General features: G+C 46.4%; 1 protein-coding gene across 4 annotated transcripts in view; it reads right to left on the bottom strand.

The window, feature by feature from the left end:
* Positions 1-13095, bottom strand: part of LOC136399222 (zinc finger protein 615-like) — a 265085-nt gene extending 251990 nt beyond the window's left edge. The window contains exon 1 of one of the 4 annotated variants that reach the window (XM_066374197.1): positions 12978-13095. The gene's annotated coding sequence lies outside the window, so the exon portion shown is untranslated. The remainder of the gene's footprint in view (positions 1-12977) is intronic. The other 3 variants (XM_066374203.1, XM_066374195.1, XM_066374196.1) reach the window with 3 other exon arrangements.
* Positions 13096-16662: the final 3567 nt, after the last annotated feature.

Raw genomic sequence — 16662 nt, 5'->3', positions numbered from 1 at the left:
ATTCCCGCCTCTTCTTTTTACTCCCTCTGCTCCTCAACCTCCTAATTCCCAGGATGCAACCTCATAGCAACCAGAGCCCCCTCCCTATTCACTATGGCCACTGTCCTGCACCTCCCCCTCCCTCCAGGTTTTCCCACAGGCACAGCCATGGACCCCTTCTTCACCAGTGCAGACCAGCTCTGAGATGATCTTCAGCCCTGCTTCCTCCCCTACCTCGGCCCCCATCATTGAGATCCCTTTTATGGAAGGTAGCTGGTGTCCAGGGCACTGTCCTAGTTCATGACCCTATTTCCTTAACTGACCTAGATATACGACCTGAGACCCCTCTAGTGCAGAAGGGCAAGTAGTGCTTCACATGAATTTCACTTCCCAGTCTGCACCCGGCATCCGGCACAAATTACTAAAGCTGGAAAACAAACCTCAAATTCCCCAACAAGACCTTTTAAATTTGGCCTTCAAGATCTTTAACAATAGGGACAAAGGAGTCCCAAATTACAAACTAGCTCACTTTCAAATGTTAGCCTCTGCCATCAAGAGCCCACAGACTGAATCCTGGAGCACTAAGGATGATCCGAAAAGCAAAAATTATCCTATTACCACCCAGCCAGGTGCTTGCTGTAAGTGAGCCAATGACGGTCACTGGGCCAGCAAGTGTCCTCATCCAGGCCTGCCCTCAAAGCCTGGCTCCCTTTGCAGTTGGCCCCATTAGAAGTCGGACTGTGATTGGACCTCTCTAGGTAAGACCCTCATCTTTTCCTAGGCTGGCTGACCCCTCCTCTCCAGAGCTGATAGGCCTGGCCCCTGAAGAACAAAGATGCCTGGAGATGAAAGCCCACATCTTCTGAGCCTTGAGCAAAACTTGATGGTGGCAAGTAGGCCAATTTTTTTCCTTATAAATACCAGGACAACTTATTCTACTTTACTAGAGTACAAAAGACCCCTCCAAGAGTCTGCAGTCTCTGTTTTTGTTGTTGTTTTTTTACAAAGACGGATAGAGTCAGAGAGAGGAATAGATAGAGACAGACAGACAGGAACGGAGAGAAATGAGAAGCATCAATAATCAGTTTTTCGTTGTGACACCTTAGCTGTTCATTGATTGCTTTCTCATATGTGCCTTGACTGGGGGCTACAGCAGAGTGAGTGACCCCTTGCTCGAGCCAGCAACCTTGGGTCCAAGCTGGTGAGCTTTTTGCTCAAGCCAGATGAGCCTGAGCTCAAGCTGGCGACCTCGGAGTCTCGAACCTGGGTCCTCTACATCCCAGTCTAACGCTCTATTTATCCACTGTGCCACCGCCTGGTCAGGCTGTTGTGGGGATTGATGGCCAAATTTACCCACCCATGTCAACCACGCTCCTGCAATACATGCTAGGATCCCTCCCTTTCACACATATCTTTTCTTTTTTTTTTCCTTTTTGTATTTTTCTGAAGTTAGAAGCAGGGAGACAGTCAGACAGACACCTGCATGTGCCCAACAAGGATCCACCTGGCATGCCCACCAAGGAGCAATGCTCTGCCCATCTGGGGCATTGCTCCATTGCAACTGGAGCCATTCTAGCATCTGAGCCAGAGGCCAGAGAGCCATCCTCAGCGCCCGGGCCAACTTTGCTCCAAATGGAGAGAGAGACAGAGAGGAATGAGAGGGGGAAGCATGGAGAAGCAGATGGGCACTACTCCTGTGTGCCCTTCCCGGGAATCGAACCTGGGACTTCCACATGCCGGACTGACGCTCTACCACTGAGCCAACCAGCCAGGGCCTCACACATGTCTTTTTACCTCTCCCCTCCTGTCCCACCCTGTTACTGGGCCAAGATAGTCTTTCAAAATTAATACCACCCTCACTCTCTATAGCACCCATAATCCTCTTAACCCCACCCCCACTTTGGCTCAGGCTTCCCTCCTACTTCTCCTTACAAAGCTCAGAGGAAAAAGATCTTATTCCTCGCATCCAGACAGTAAAACTTGGAAAAAAAAAGGGTGGGGGGACAAACCAGGTCATTTATCTATCTTAAAATATCTTGCTGGAGCTCTGAACATTGTTGTAGTTCTTAAAGCAGTAAGAAAATGAACACCTCTTCAGACTGTGCAGACTGTGAAAGGGAGAGGGGTCAAGCCAGAAACTCAGTGCAAAGGGAAAAAAGGGCACTTTTAAAATGCAAGCAGCTGCTCAGCAGCCCATCCCCTCCCCTCTTTTCAGTCATCCTGAAAGGCTGCCAGGGACAAACAAAAAAAACACCTCCCTAGGATATGACTACCTACCACAAACTGCTTTTAGCTAGAAAGGCTTGATTTAAACCATCTTTAATGTTTACCTGAGTCTCTAAGTTTACAAGGCCATTGTGCTGGGCTCACCTGAGCTTGTCCGGTTTAGTTTGTGGCCCCATCTTTTACTTTTCCTCCACAGTTCATAAAAGTATCCATCTAAAATTGCTAATTACAAATTTAGTTCTCTCTTAAAATTCAGGTTTTTGGAAACAATTCTGATTAATTGGAAATAAGTTGTATGGGGTTTTTTTTGTTGTTTTTTTTTTGTATTTTTCTGAAGCTGGAAACGGGGAGAGACAGTCAGACAGACTCCTGCATGCGTCCTCTGGGGCGTCGCCCTGCTGCGACCAGAGCCACTCTAGCGCCTGGGGCAGAGGCCAAGGAGCCATCCCCAGCACCCGGGCCATCTTTGCTCCAATGGAGCCTTGGCTGCGGGAGGGGAAGAGAGGAGGGGGGGGGGTTGGAGAAGTAAATGGGTGCTTCTCCTATGTGCCCTGGCCGGGAATCGAACCCAGGTCCCCCGCACGCCAGGCCAACGCTCTACCGCTGAGCCCACCGGCCAGGGTTGAGCGTTGGCCTGGCGTGCGGGGGACCTGGGTTCGATTCCCAGGTTTTAATGATGGTTTTAATGATAAACGCTATAAGGTATGAAGGTTCTTTTGAAAGGAAAAGAAAGTAAGTTGGTTATTTCTGAATAGAAAAGGTTTGTGTAAGTTGCAGAAAGTTTGTGTAGGTTGTAGAAGGTTTGTGCAGAAAGACAAGTATTTACAAGACAGTTTTATAGACTACAATTGGAAACATATCATGTATCATTTTATTCCACTCCCCCAAAACCACACATAGTCACAACCTGTTCTTCCCTTATTTCTATACCAGATCCATGATACTTCTCTTATTTTGTCTAAGTTTTATTCTCTCTATAATGTCCATAAATTTCTGGTCCCCTTTGTTTCCTCTCCATCCATGGGGGAATAATTCCCTATTTCTCACCACAACAATTCTTAATCACCAAACCTTTCCTGCCTTAAACTCCAGCCACTGGCTATGCTATCATCAGACAATCCCCTCCAGTTCTCCATATGTAATGGGGCCCCTGATAATCTCACACATATTGTTCGGCTACAACCATATTGGCCTAGTCCAGAATCCCTTGATATTGGACACAATCCAGCAATCCCTGTTACTGTAACGCCTGCTAATACTAATTAGCATCTCTGTCTGACCCATTTTACACTCTGACACACAGGATAGGTCCAACTTACTCAAACAGCAGTCATACCCTACATACATTCAAACTAGACACTGCCCGGCCACAACACTTCCTGCTGGGATGCTTCCAGCCATTTCTATACCAAGTTTACCTGTAATGATAATCTTAATAGAGTCTCCTTCTCCTCTAACCCCAACATTATATATAATAAAACTAACCCACCCCCCAGGGGTCTGCTTCAAGTGCAGACGGGAGGCACACTGGACCTGCTCCTGTCCCAATCCCAGGCCACCAGCAGACCCTGCTCTCTCTATAATTGTACAGGCCGTTACAATTCAAACCTCCCACAAGCCCCTCAAAACAGGAAAGTCATCCCTTCTTGTCCAGGCCTCTCCCTGGCACTGGCTCGGATGCAACAGGACTTCTTGACATCCTGGGGCGGGAGGGAAGAATACCAGCAGAGCCTGACCTCACCATAGGCCTCCACCTCCACCATCTGAGTGGGAAACCCTCGGGTAACTCTACAGGTCCCCAGCAAGACCATTTCTTTCCTATTAGATATGAGGGCCACTTATCTGACACTCTTTAAATTTTCAGGACAACTGTTTCTTTCCACCATCTCAATTATTGGGGTCCACAGTCTTCTGTCCAACTTACTGATCACACCTCTCTCCTCTGTTGTCTGGGAAATAACTCTATTATCCACCCCTCCCTCATTATTCCCAGATGAACAACCTAGAACGAGATAAGAGAGCAAAAACCTCACTTTTAGGAAATCAACAACAGTTCTTTTCTCCCACAATCTTTCTAACTTACTGGCTCACAAAGCTACACAATCTCCCTCCCTGCCAAACTCAAGTCTTTTATATCATCTTCATAGCTTCCCCACATGTCTCCTTGGCCAAAAGCACAAAACTTAATCCTGTCACTCCCCTGCCTCTCCCTGACCAAGATCCACTCATTCATGTTCAAACATTCTTCATCTCAAAGTGCCTCTATCCCCACATCACAGAACAACCACTGCCTAATGCAGACCACACTGGCTTCACTGATGGCAGTTCTTACACACGTCAAGGGATTTGGGTAGCTGGATATGCCAGTCTCCATCCTCCAGACTATGGAGGCTAAATACCTTCCCTCAGAGACCACATCCCCACAAGCTGAATTAATACCTCTCTCTAGCCTACAATCTATACCATATTTTCACTCCATAAGACGTACCTGACCATAAGACGTACCTAGGGTTTTAAGGAGAAAAATAAGAAAAAAAAATCTGAACGAAACAGTGTGTTAAAATATTTAAAAAAATAAACCACAATAATATTTCAACAGTGTAAACTCAACAGCAGTATTAACAACCATTAGTACTGTTATTAACAAATGAGAAGAAACTTTAATGTTCAAATACTCTTCTAATTGTCCAGGAACCCGCATCAGTTAAAAAAAAATGAACATTTGCTCCTTAAGATGCACGGGCATTTTCCCCTCCACTTTTGGGGGGAAAAGTGCGTCTTATGCAGTGAAAAATAATTCTTTTCCTATAGGATACAAACCTCTCTACAATTGAGAGACCTCTTATCATCCCCAAAATTTAACCACTACTCTCCAACATAGAAGCAAAGCTTGCTCCATCTGCAACTCAGTCTCTGCACAGGGAAGCGTCAGGCCCCATCCTTCCCATCCTTCTCCACATATCAAGCGAGAGGCCAGGTGCCAGGGCAGGACTGATAAATAGATTTCACCCACGTGCCCCAGACCTTCATTCAACACATAATTCCCCAACTTGGCTTTCCAACATCATTACAGTCTGATAACAGACCAGCATTCATATCTCAAAATAACAGGACAGCATCCACCCTCAACATACACTGAAATCTACATGTACCTGATAGACCCCAATCTTCAGGAAAGGTTGGAAAAATCACCTCTATTTTAATAGACAAAGCTTAGACACATTTAACAAAGCTAAGCATAAAAACTCAAAAATCCTGGACCTCTCTCCTTCCTATAGCTCTAGTGAGGATTCGGGCAACCCCAAAGGATCCTACATCCCCGTAGTCTTTTTAAACCCCTGTACGAAGGCTTTTCCTGTTAGGAAACTTCCCTCCCACAGAAACCCGTCTAGGGGTCTATCTCCCAACTCTAAACCGTGTCAGACAACTTGTGAGGGAACATGCAGGTCAGGTCTGGCTACAACCACACACCAGGAATGCCCTCTGCTCCCTTCTTACCAGGGGATGGGTCCTACTGAAAGACAGGCATCCCCCCCACCATTACAGCCGAAATGGCAGAGCCCATACCAGGTACTACTCACTACCCTCACAGCTGGAAAACTGAAGGGACTGCCCAACTGGGCTCACCTTTCTGGGCTAAAATGCATCCCAAAAAAACCCAGGTCACAGGGAAGAACTCTGTCTCACAAATCCCAAAGTGACCCCAATGGACCCACAAATATTCACCTTTCCCGCATACCAGAAAAACCAGCAGGTGAGTAACACCCCTTGTGCCTGTCCCCTTTCTGCTCCTCTATCTGACCCCCAACCCCACTGCCTCAAAATATCCTCTCTGTTCTCTCTGTTCTCTCTGCTGCACCTCTCCCATTAAGGGTTCCTATGCTCACATTCCTCTGGGGCTCCTACCTAATGGGGGATTTAGATTCTCCTTGGGAAGCATTTTCCCAACTCCTAGATCCCAATTCTCTAGTCACTTTTCAATTTGGAGACCCCCAATTAGGAGTCAGCACTCTTATTCCTTTCTTCCTCCTCAGGAGTCTTAACAGTGTAAATTCTGACACCACGCTGAAGTCCTTTCCACCTCCTTTATATTTAGAACAAACTCTTAGTCTCACATACTCCCTCCTAAATAAACAAATCCTACTTTAGCTCAAGGTTACTGGCTCTGTCTCTCCCTGTTGTCCTCCGCCTACACTGCTGTTCCAGTACCTCTTGCTCAGTGGGACACCATTAAAACAACCCGAACCCGCACAGAACAAAGGGGTACTAGTTTTACTGAAGTGGCAAACTCCCTTCTTCATAACTATGTAACTGCCCAAACTTACCAAGCCTCCCTACGTTTCCTGACTTAGGCCAACAGTTAAAAAACGCGCACTCCTAACTCTCCCCCTATAAAAGGTCCTGTTGCTTTACACACTCTCCTACTAAATCAAGTCAAGCCCCCTGTGCCTCAGCAGAACCTCAGGGACTGGATGAGCTGGCCACCTGCCAAAAAGATCACGCAGCTTTACTATTATTACTTTGCAACGTCCCACCACACATTGGTAGTGACCAATAGACCACCAGGTGTCTCCTGAGGCAAACTGCCACTTCCTCCAACCAGTCCCGTTTCCCTCCTTTCCTACATTACAAGCCCCTTCTTTTAATTCCTCTTATCCCTCCCTCTCCCTTTTCCCCTGGATCACCTCCCACCCTGATGTCCCCCTCACTTTCACTGCACCCAACAAGCAACTACCCATCTCTCTCCCCTTATTAGAGCAGGAATAGCATCTACATTATCAGTCTGCACAGCAGAACCCCAAGAAAGGAGCACATCTCCCTGCCCTCTTTCTCACCTCTTCTCAATTCATCTCCCTCCCTGCCTGACACAACAGAGAATGTTGTTCCTCTGTGGAGAGGACGCTACTTGGCCTTCCTACTACCTGGGCAGGAGCCTGTGTTTTAACATACCTCTCTCCCAATGGTGATGTAGCCCTCAACAACCAGTCTCTCCCCATTCCAGTGACTCAGCAACTCCAGCACAGAAGGCCAGTGCAGCTCCACCCCTCTCTTGGTAACCCTCAAAATAACTTCGGGAGTTGGGACATGCCGTGGGCCAGCCACAACAAGTATATTCAGGTCCCAAGTGGGAATGGTACAGAATTAGAAAAAATAAACTTAAAGAGTTAAAAAATATAAAAGATGGGTTCAGGAGGGCCCTGCAATTCCTGCTAGCAGTAAATACCACCATAGCAGGGAGCAAAACATGGCTGCCCCCAGAAACCGCTATTTCTTTCTTACAGGGCAATGTGGAAATTAGTATACAGTTTCCAAGGCAACTCAAGAACTCCCACCACCAGCAGGAAGCAGCCATGGAAGACAAGAGACCTTCAGCCCTTTTCCATAAACAACAAAAAGCTGGAATGTTAGGGGTAAATTAGCCCCTGAAAACTCATATTCACCTCAAGCTGCCTGGCCTTCACTTTGAAATGTAGCAAAAGTTTACCTTCCCAGGAATGTCTGGAAAAGCTTGCCTGGGGAGTGACCTGACCATTAGGGGAGTTTAAATCACAACATTTGTTTGTAAAAGCCTAACCACAGACTCAGCTCCCAGCTATTTCTGGGAGACTGACCTCTTGGCTGTCTTCAAAATTTACCAAGGACACCAGAAAGAACCTCACTGATTAAACCTTAAGCCAGAACAACAAAAAAAGAGAACCTGTGTCTCTGCAGCAGAATTCCCACGCTAAGTCAGTACCATAGCCACAAAACCCACAATATGCTAATCTGAGTTAACCCCGGTGCAAGGATCCCAAGGCAGCCAAGGCTTGTAACAACCCCTATATCTAAGGCTTGCTCCTGAGCTTGAGGCTGATGCCTGTCTGCTGGTCTCCGACCGCTTGTATGCTTCCATCCAGCTGCTTTTTTATTTTTATTTATTTTTCTGTGACACAGAGGGACAGGCAGAAAGAAAGAGAGCTCAGAAGCATCAATTCTTTGTTGCGGCACCTTAGTTGTTCATTGATTGCTTTCTCATATGTGCCTTGACCGGGGGCTTCAGTAGAGCAAGTGACTGAAGCCTTGCTCAAGCCAGTGACATTGGTCTCAAGCCAGCAACCATGGGGTCATGCCTACCATGTCATGCTGAAGCCAGTGACTCAGAGCTCAAGCTGGTGAGCCCGCACTCAAGCCTCGGTGTTTCAAACCTGGGTAATCTGCGTCCCAGTTTGACGCTCTATCCACTGTGCCACCTCCTGGTCAGGCAAGGTGCTTTTAAAATAAACTTTCATTTGAGAAAACACCAGCCTCATATTTTCAGTTTGTCTCGGAGTTTCTGCCTTTCACAATGTATATAAAAAATTAATGGCAGACACAGACCACATTAAAAAGACTTTTTTTGGTCTTAAAGAATACTGTAGTCCTGGCCAGGGCACATACAGAAACAAATCCATGTTTCTGTCTCTCTCTCCTCCTCCTCTCTCTTAAATTTAAAAAATAAAGAATATAAATATTATTATGTCATTAAACTTGTAATCCCAGATGAATCATATTTTAGGATCCTACCCTCTAAAAACTGGTAACCGCAGACACTGTGGCAGGTGAGTAATATGAGGAGGCATCAGGAAGGACACAGATGTCCACGACAAACCCACTTTCCTACTGTGTATTGGAGAGTGCAGTCACTGCTTGAGATAAGAAAAAGTGCAAGCTGCAAAGTAAGAAAGATGACTAAATGTATATTCAGGAATTACTTATTTAAAAGAGACTGTTGTAATGTATTGTACTCTAATCCTCAGGTTATACAGAGACACCAAGTCCAAATGATTTTTCGAGGAGTTTATTAATTAGCCGGCTAGCTACATGGGGCACGATCCCAAATCATGTAGAAAGTCCCTACAACTCTGTGGCTGATTTTATAGACCAAATCACATACCAGTGGAGTGAGTAAGGAAGGGCTCTTGATTCCTTTGTCTAGAGGTATACTTTACTCTCATGACTTTAGGGTGAGTCCCAGTATAGGAATTCTTGATTAAGGTACAGAAACATTCTTTTCTAAAGGTTTTTAAGAAAAGAGAAGTGAAGAGATTCTCAGGAAGTTCAATCTTCCTTGCTCTGTAGTTAAATTATGACTTATCTGACCCGGTTGCCCTTGCAAGCCAGGAAGCTCTTGCATTCTTCTCTTCCCTTTCTCCACGGAAAGGGGCGGGGGGGGGGGGGGTGTTAGGAGGTCTCGCTTTTCCTCTTCAAAATGGCATTGCTAATACCAAGTTTTACAGTTCCTTGGCACCTTATCACAAGACCAGACATCCACTAAGTACATATTCACTTAAATAGGTAGAACGAAAAGCATGCACTATGTAACTAAATTCATTCCTATATTTTTTGTTTTAGTGAGAGAAAGAGAGAAAAACAGACAGGGACAGATAGAAAAAAAGGGATAGATGAGAAGCATCAACTTATAGTTGTACCTTGGTTTTCACTGATTGCTTTCACATATATGCCTTGATCAGGGGACTCCAGCCGAGCCAGTAACCCTGTGATAAGGTGCCAAGGAATTGCAAAAATTGTTAACATTAGTATTTTAAAAGGAAGAGTCAGGCCTCCTTACCCCTCTTCTCTGAAAAGAAAATAAAACCCAGAGAAAAAGATTAAAGGGGCAAAAGTTAGTTAGTAACTAATCATAGTTCTCTGGAAGAATAAAACTTTTCTGGAAACTCCTTCTTCCCCTTCCTGAAGATCCTTTAGAAGACAATGTATACATATCTTAATTTTTAATTAAGATATGCTCACTGATTCTAACTCTTCCTCTCCCCTGGAATCCTGAGAGTGACTATACCTCTAAACAAAGGGATCACGAAACCACTCCCCTTATTGAAAAACCTGATTCTGTAACATTTTATATGCTTTCTAATAATCATCCCTCTTGAAATCCTTTATATGTATAAAAACTTGTAAACTAAACAAGCAGGGACAACACTTTTAGCAAAAGTATTTTCATTTGGCCTCTCTCCTTATCCTAAGCTAACCATTTCGCTGTGGCGACAGGGATGGGGGGTAGACACTAGAAGATTTGGGAATATCTTTGCCCGGTATTTACAATAATTATCACTACTGTGTTATCTTGTGGTGTAAGAATGCTTTTTCCTTTTAATAGATCCTATAGATAGATGTTGCAAGCTTGTTAGTAACTGACTATTGTGCCATGCTCCCTCCTTACCCACCCCAACTAGTACTTGATTTTGTATAAAAGGTCTAGAATGGTACGAGGGCCTACATGATCTGGAATCCTGCCCTGTGTAGCTAGCTGGCTAATTAATAAATTCCTCAAAAATTCACTTGGACTTGGTTATGTAACTCGCGGATTTAATTACAGCACTTTACAACCCCTTGCTCAAGACAGCGACCTTGGGCTCAAGCTCAATGACCTTGCACGGGTCCCCAAACTTTTCACACAGGGAGCCAGTTCACTGTCCCTCAGACCCTTGGAGGGCCACCACATACATGCTCCTCTCACTGACCACCAATGAAAGAGGTGCCCCTTCCGGAAATGCGGCGGGGCCATAGTTTGGGGACGCCTGCCTTAGGGCTTCTAACCTGTATCCTCAACATCCAGATGGAAGCTCTGTCCACTGCACCCAACCACTGGTCAGGCTAAACTCATTTCATAGACACTCAATCACTAGCAGTGGGGTCCGTGCGGGACATGGCCCTTCCCCCTCGCAAACACCACATGGAAGTATGGCCAGCAGCCATAAGGAGTAGAAAATACAACCTAGTCTCCAGAAGTTCCCAGGAAGTTTTCTGAGGAAAAGTAAGACTTTCCCATATATAAGCCAGAATTTTTCCTGCTATTCTTAGTATTGCCTTGTCCTCCCACAGATGTACAGTGGAGAAGGGAGGGAGCTGTTTGGGTGTGGTTCTTGTTTGCCCTAGGGCCTCCAGCAGGCTTCCCCAGTAACTAAGTAATAAATGGTTACATCTTTCAAATCTGCCTACTGGTGGTGTTTCTGGATTACCCAATTACCAGGTTGACATCCCCGGCCCGGAATTCCTACATTACACTAGCAATGGGAACTGGGACCACCACGTTTGACTAAAAGACAGCAGGATTTCATTTATACACTGTGGCCCTGACTGGTTGGTTAAGTAGCAGAGCGTCGGCCTGGTGTGCAGAAATCCCGGGTTTGATTCCTGGCCAAGGCACACAGGAGAAGCGCCCATCCGCTTCTCCACCCCTCCCCCTCTCCTTCCTCTCTGTCTCTCTCTTCCCCTCCCGCTGCCAAGGCTCCATTGGAGCAAAGTTGGCTCGGGCACTGAGGATGGCTCCATGGCCTCTGCCTCAGGCGCTAGAATGGCTCTGGTTGCAACAGAGCGGCGCCCCAGATGAGCAGAGCATGCCCCCTGGTGGGCATGCCAGGTGGATCCCGTCGGGCGCATGTGAGAGTCTGTCTGACTGCCTCCCTGTATCCAACTTTTGAAAAATAAAAAAATAAAAAAATTTTTTATACACTGCGTATGGGTCACCTTGCCAGAGGGATGGATATTAAATAAAATGGAGATTATGTTAGCAAAGAAGAAAGTGTGGTTGTGGGTCAGGAAATAAGAAAAAGAGTCCAGTGATACATATTAAAAGATGAGAGCAAGTGTTGGCAAATATACTCTGCAAAGGAACAGATATATATTTTTGGCTTTGAGGACCAAAAGTCTTGGTCCAAAGGACTCAGTTGTGCCTTTGCAGCGAAAAGTGGCAACCAAAAGTGACCAATGGGTGCAGCTCTCCACTGCTTGCCCTGGGCTCCACCACCTTCTCTGAGGTTTATAGCAAAGCTATATGTCCCTCCACCCCAATAAGGGCATATCTGAACCAGAAAGTATGTACAAGAATTCTTACAGCAGCATTATTCATAAGAAACCAAAGTACAAACAACACAAGTTTAATTAACAGTTGGATAAACTGCCCTATACTCAAGCGGTGGAAGGCTATGGATTCCGTTCCGTCCCAAACGCAGAGGTTGAAACCTCATCCCAACCACCTCCCTGGGGTCCAGGGCCTCCAAAGCTTCAGCCTCACGACACTCTCTGGACCACAGACACTGACCACACACCCTTATTATTCCCACAGCGGGACCAGCCACTCTCACATAAGGACCATCCTGACGAAAGAAAAGAAACCAGAAGAATGCAGGAGAGGGACTGCAATGTCTGTGATCTTACACTCAAGCCAGTGATCTCTGCGTTTCAGACTGAGGGAGGAAGGGCTGACTAGAAAGTTTGAAAACTAACAAACCACAGCTGTGGTTCTTGTTATCGGTTCCCTTTAATAAACTTGCAGCACAAACAAGAACAGACTATATGAATAGTCAAGGACAAAGGGTTCAAAACTCTTGTCATATGCCTTCCCTCCTGGAAACACAAAAGTCACGTAGGTCCCAATAAATCCTCGATCAAGTTGTCTGGGTGTCTATTATCCTCCGTTTGCGGCTAATTCCTGCTACACTGTGACCCTTAAATCCCAAATTTGACCCTGATATCGCGATCATCTTAAATGCTTCCACCCGTTACATACAGAGTGACCGGCAAAGACCATGACAGTCGGGACAGGGTAGCTGCTATCTACGGACTTTCAGTCGCTATATGATCCCAAAGCTAATCAAACCAAATACAGGCAGTCACCTGCATCCTCCGAAATACCTGCGAGTTTCTTCCACACGACTCCTCCCACCCCCATCCTTCCAGGGTCCACACTGCACCACTTCCACCCTGAGATATCAGGTACCCTGGTAGAAACAAACCCTTCATGAAAAAAACTTTTCAGAAAACAAAAGGACAACTGCTCACTGGCCTGGTTTTCTGCAGCCCGCGTAAAGTCTAACCTTTACACTTCCGCAAATTAATCCGGGTCCTGGGAATGTCCCCCAAATTGATCGTCAGCCTACGGCGACAGACGAGGATCTGAAGCGTTGGAAGAAACGCGGGCGATTTCCCTCGCTCCACTGGGAGGCGGTGTGTCCCCGCCCGCTCGCTCGGCGAAGTCGCATTGGGGGCCGCCATGTTGGGAGGCCTGACGCGTAAGTGTTGCAGGCTGTAACCTGAGGCGGTTGGGACGTCGGAAGATCCTCAAATTATTTTGTTTCATGGCACTTTGACTTTTGTGGAATACGAGTGCATTTTAAGAGACTGAAGTTTCCGGAGGCAAAGTACCCCGGGAGCTGAAGGCGCTCGGTGAGCTCAGTAAAAATGCCATATGGCTATAGTATTTTTAAAGTTAGTATTAAAAAATGATTTAAAAAATTTTTTTCTAGCCTGACCAGGAGGTGGCGCAGTGGATAGAGCGTTGTACTGGGATGTGAGGACTCAGGTTCGAGACCTCGAGGTCGCCAGCTTGAGCGCGGGCTCATCTGGTTTGAGCAAAGCTCACCAGCTTGGACCCAAGGTCGCTGGTTGGAGATAGATACGTGAATTCCAAACTGCCCTCTTGCTGTTCCGCTTATCTGTCAGACCTCACCCTTACTGGACTATCGCCCCTGAGACAAAGGAATTCCAAAAAGTTGACAACCCGCCCCAAGGAGGGGCTCCGGACATAGCAGGACTTTTGGTTCAACACCCACATGCTCGAAGCCCCCCAAGGAGGAGCATTCCGGACATACCAGGACTTTTGCCTCAGTATCCCCTCAGGCTCTCCCAAACACTATATAACTCGCCCCTAGTCTGTAACCTGTGCTCTTCTCCCCCAGGAGAAGTGCCCGGCAGGGTTCCTTTCTTCCTTTCAATAAAGCCTGTTACTCTGGTCTTTCGGACTCCCATGGATTCCAACATTTGGTGCCGAAACCCGGGACAGGGTACTAACTGCCTGGACGATCCCTCTTTGCCGTTCAAACTTACAACCAGGGAAGCAATGGGCAGCGGCAGCTCGTCCCGGGCTTACTCCCTGATTCTGTTTGGACGTGTAATTGTAGGTCGATTGGCCAGCAGTCTAACCCTGTCCTGAACCCCTGCTGGATGAGAGAAAGGTAAGGAGTTTCTCCCTTCCCCTTCCCCGGTTGGCCTCTAAATTTCTCTCTAAAAACACCTCTTCCTGGTCGGACAGTTTTCTCTGACACGCCTCACGTTTTGAGGGGTTTGACTTTCAGTCTCAGTGGACTACACGAAGACTAGGCGCCTAGCCAAACCTCTCCACTCTCTCGGACTTCTCGTCCTCGGAGCTCCCTGACAGGTGGTGACGACCTCTATCAGGGACGACTCCCCCACACGGAGATTCTCTCCTCTTGAGACAGTGACAAAAGGTGGGGACGCCCCCTCTTGCTCACCTGTCTCCACTATAGGCTCTTCAGAGTCTAAGCCTTCCGACCAGACCCCTCTAGGATGTCTCATAAAAAAAACTCACCAAACTTGGTCTCTCAGACCTCAAACTGAAGAAATTAATCTTCTTCTGTAACATGGCATGGCCTCAGTACAGACTAGACAATGAATCCCATTGGCCTGAAAACAGGACATTCGATTATAATATCCTAAGAGATCTTGACAATTTCTGCCACCGGACGGGGAGGGCATCAGAAATTCCTTACGTGCAGGCTTTCTTCTCCTTTCTCTCCTGTCCTTAATTTCTGTACTTTCTGTTCTATACGCAGGCCGGTTTTGGCCAAAGAAACCTCACCTAAAACCTCTGCTCCTAATCTTTCCTTCTCCGCAGACTCCCAAACTCTCTCCTTCTCCTGCCTGACCCCCGGGGCACCCCTCTCTAGTCTCTCAGCAAATCTTTTTTGCTGGAGTCTCTTCCCTCCAGAAAGCCCTTCCCTTCACTAAATCCTGTTTTCTCATTAATCAGTCTCTCTTTCTCCTCCCCTGCTGGCCAGGGGCCTCTCCCTTCTCCACTGTGTTCTTCATCCCCTCCCCCCTCCTTAGAAGCTGTGGCTCTGGCTGCAGTACCTGTCTCATCTCTGACCTCTCTTCCCTCCTTGCAAACTGTAGTTCTGTCTGTCTCCTCTCCAACCCTTCCTCCTTCCTTACAAACTGTGACTGTACCTCTTTCCTCCTCGCCTTCTCCTCTCTCCTCAAAGCTCTAAATCCTTTTGACTCCTCTGACCATGTGGCACCACACCAATACTTTAACCTCCTTCTCTCCTCCTGCAGATTCTGACCCTCCTTCTTTCCATCCAGCTGCTCACACTGTCCATCCGTCTGCTTTCTCTCTTCCTCCCCTCTTTGCTGGCAACTCCCTGCCATCTTGAAAAACTTAAACAGAATTATCCATTAAGCTATGTGAGTAAGTAATCTGTCTTGTCTCATTGTTTGCCAGAAAATATTTCTAGTGAATTAAAACAAGTAAAGCGCGCTCATTTAAATTTCTTAATTCATAATATGTGAAGTCTTTGTTTAATGTGTAACTGTGTCTGTTTCTAAGGCCTTAAACCAGTAATTACCCACCTCTTAAACCAGGTTTACTCACCCCCGTGGAATCTCCCTGCAATACCCCCATCTTTCCTTTTCGAAAACCTTCAGGAGCTTATCACCTCGTACAAGCCTTATACCTAATCAATGAGGCAGTAATTCCCCTCCATCCAGTAGTCCCTAATCTCTGTAAATTACTGTCACACATTTTCTCAAACACCACCCATTCACAATCCTAGCCCTCAAGAATGCCTTCTTTACCATTCCTCTACACCCTGACTCTTACTTTCTGTTTGCCTTTACCCAGACACTAATGCAGCCCAGCAATTTACCTGGACTATTTTACCCCAGGGGATCAAAAACAGCCCACACCTGTTTCAGCAGGCACTAGTTTAGGATTTAGCAGCACGCAATCTCAAAACTAGTACTCTCTTACAATATATAGATAACCTGCTCCTCTGCAGCCCCTCCCTGCCTGCCTCAAGGAGACTCACCACCACCCTTCTTAACTTCCTCACTATGAAGTGTTATCCTGTCTTCTCTGCTAAGGCTCAACTTTATTCTCAGTCCCTAGTCCATCTAGGCATTACTTTAATCCCCACTACCTGAAGTCTCACCCTAGATCAAACTCAGACCCTCCACAGTCTCCAGCCACCTACCACAACAGATCAAATCTTTTTTTTCCTCAGTCTAATTAGGCTTCTTTAAAGCCTGTTACTCTGGTCTTTCGGACTCCCATGGGTTCCAACACTTGGAGCAAGGGGCTACTCGGGCTGCTGTAGCCCCCCCCCCCTTCAAGGCACATATGAGAAAGCAATCAATGAACAACTAAGGTGTCGCAACGAAAAACTGGTAATTGATGCTTCTCATCTCTGAGTTCCTGTCTATCTGTCCCTGTCTATCCCTCTCTCTCTGTCCCTGTAAAAAAAAACAATAATTTTTTTTTTCTAAATGTCCAGGAGTTCAAGTGTTAGTAAAACAGCAATGAACTCCTACAGAGAAAGGGTCATACATCCTGTAAAGGCACACAAACGGGAACTGCTAGCGGAGTTATTGGTGCACTAACTGGTTTTTAACAACAGAAAAAGA

The sequence above is a fragment of the Saccopteryx leptura genome, chromosome 3, assembly GCF_036850995.1.
Source record: "Saccopteryx leptura isolate mSacLep1 chromosome 3, mSacLep1_pri_phased_curated, whole genome shotgun sequence".
Classification (NCBI taxonomy): domain Eukaryota; kingdom Metazoa; phylum Chordata; class Mammalia; order Chiroptera; family Emballonuridae; genus Saccopteryx; species Saccopteryx leptura.
This window is presented reverse-complemented; position numbering and strand designations above follow the sequence as displayed.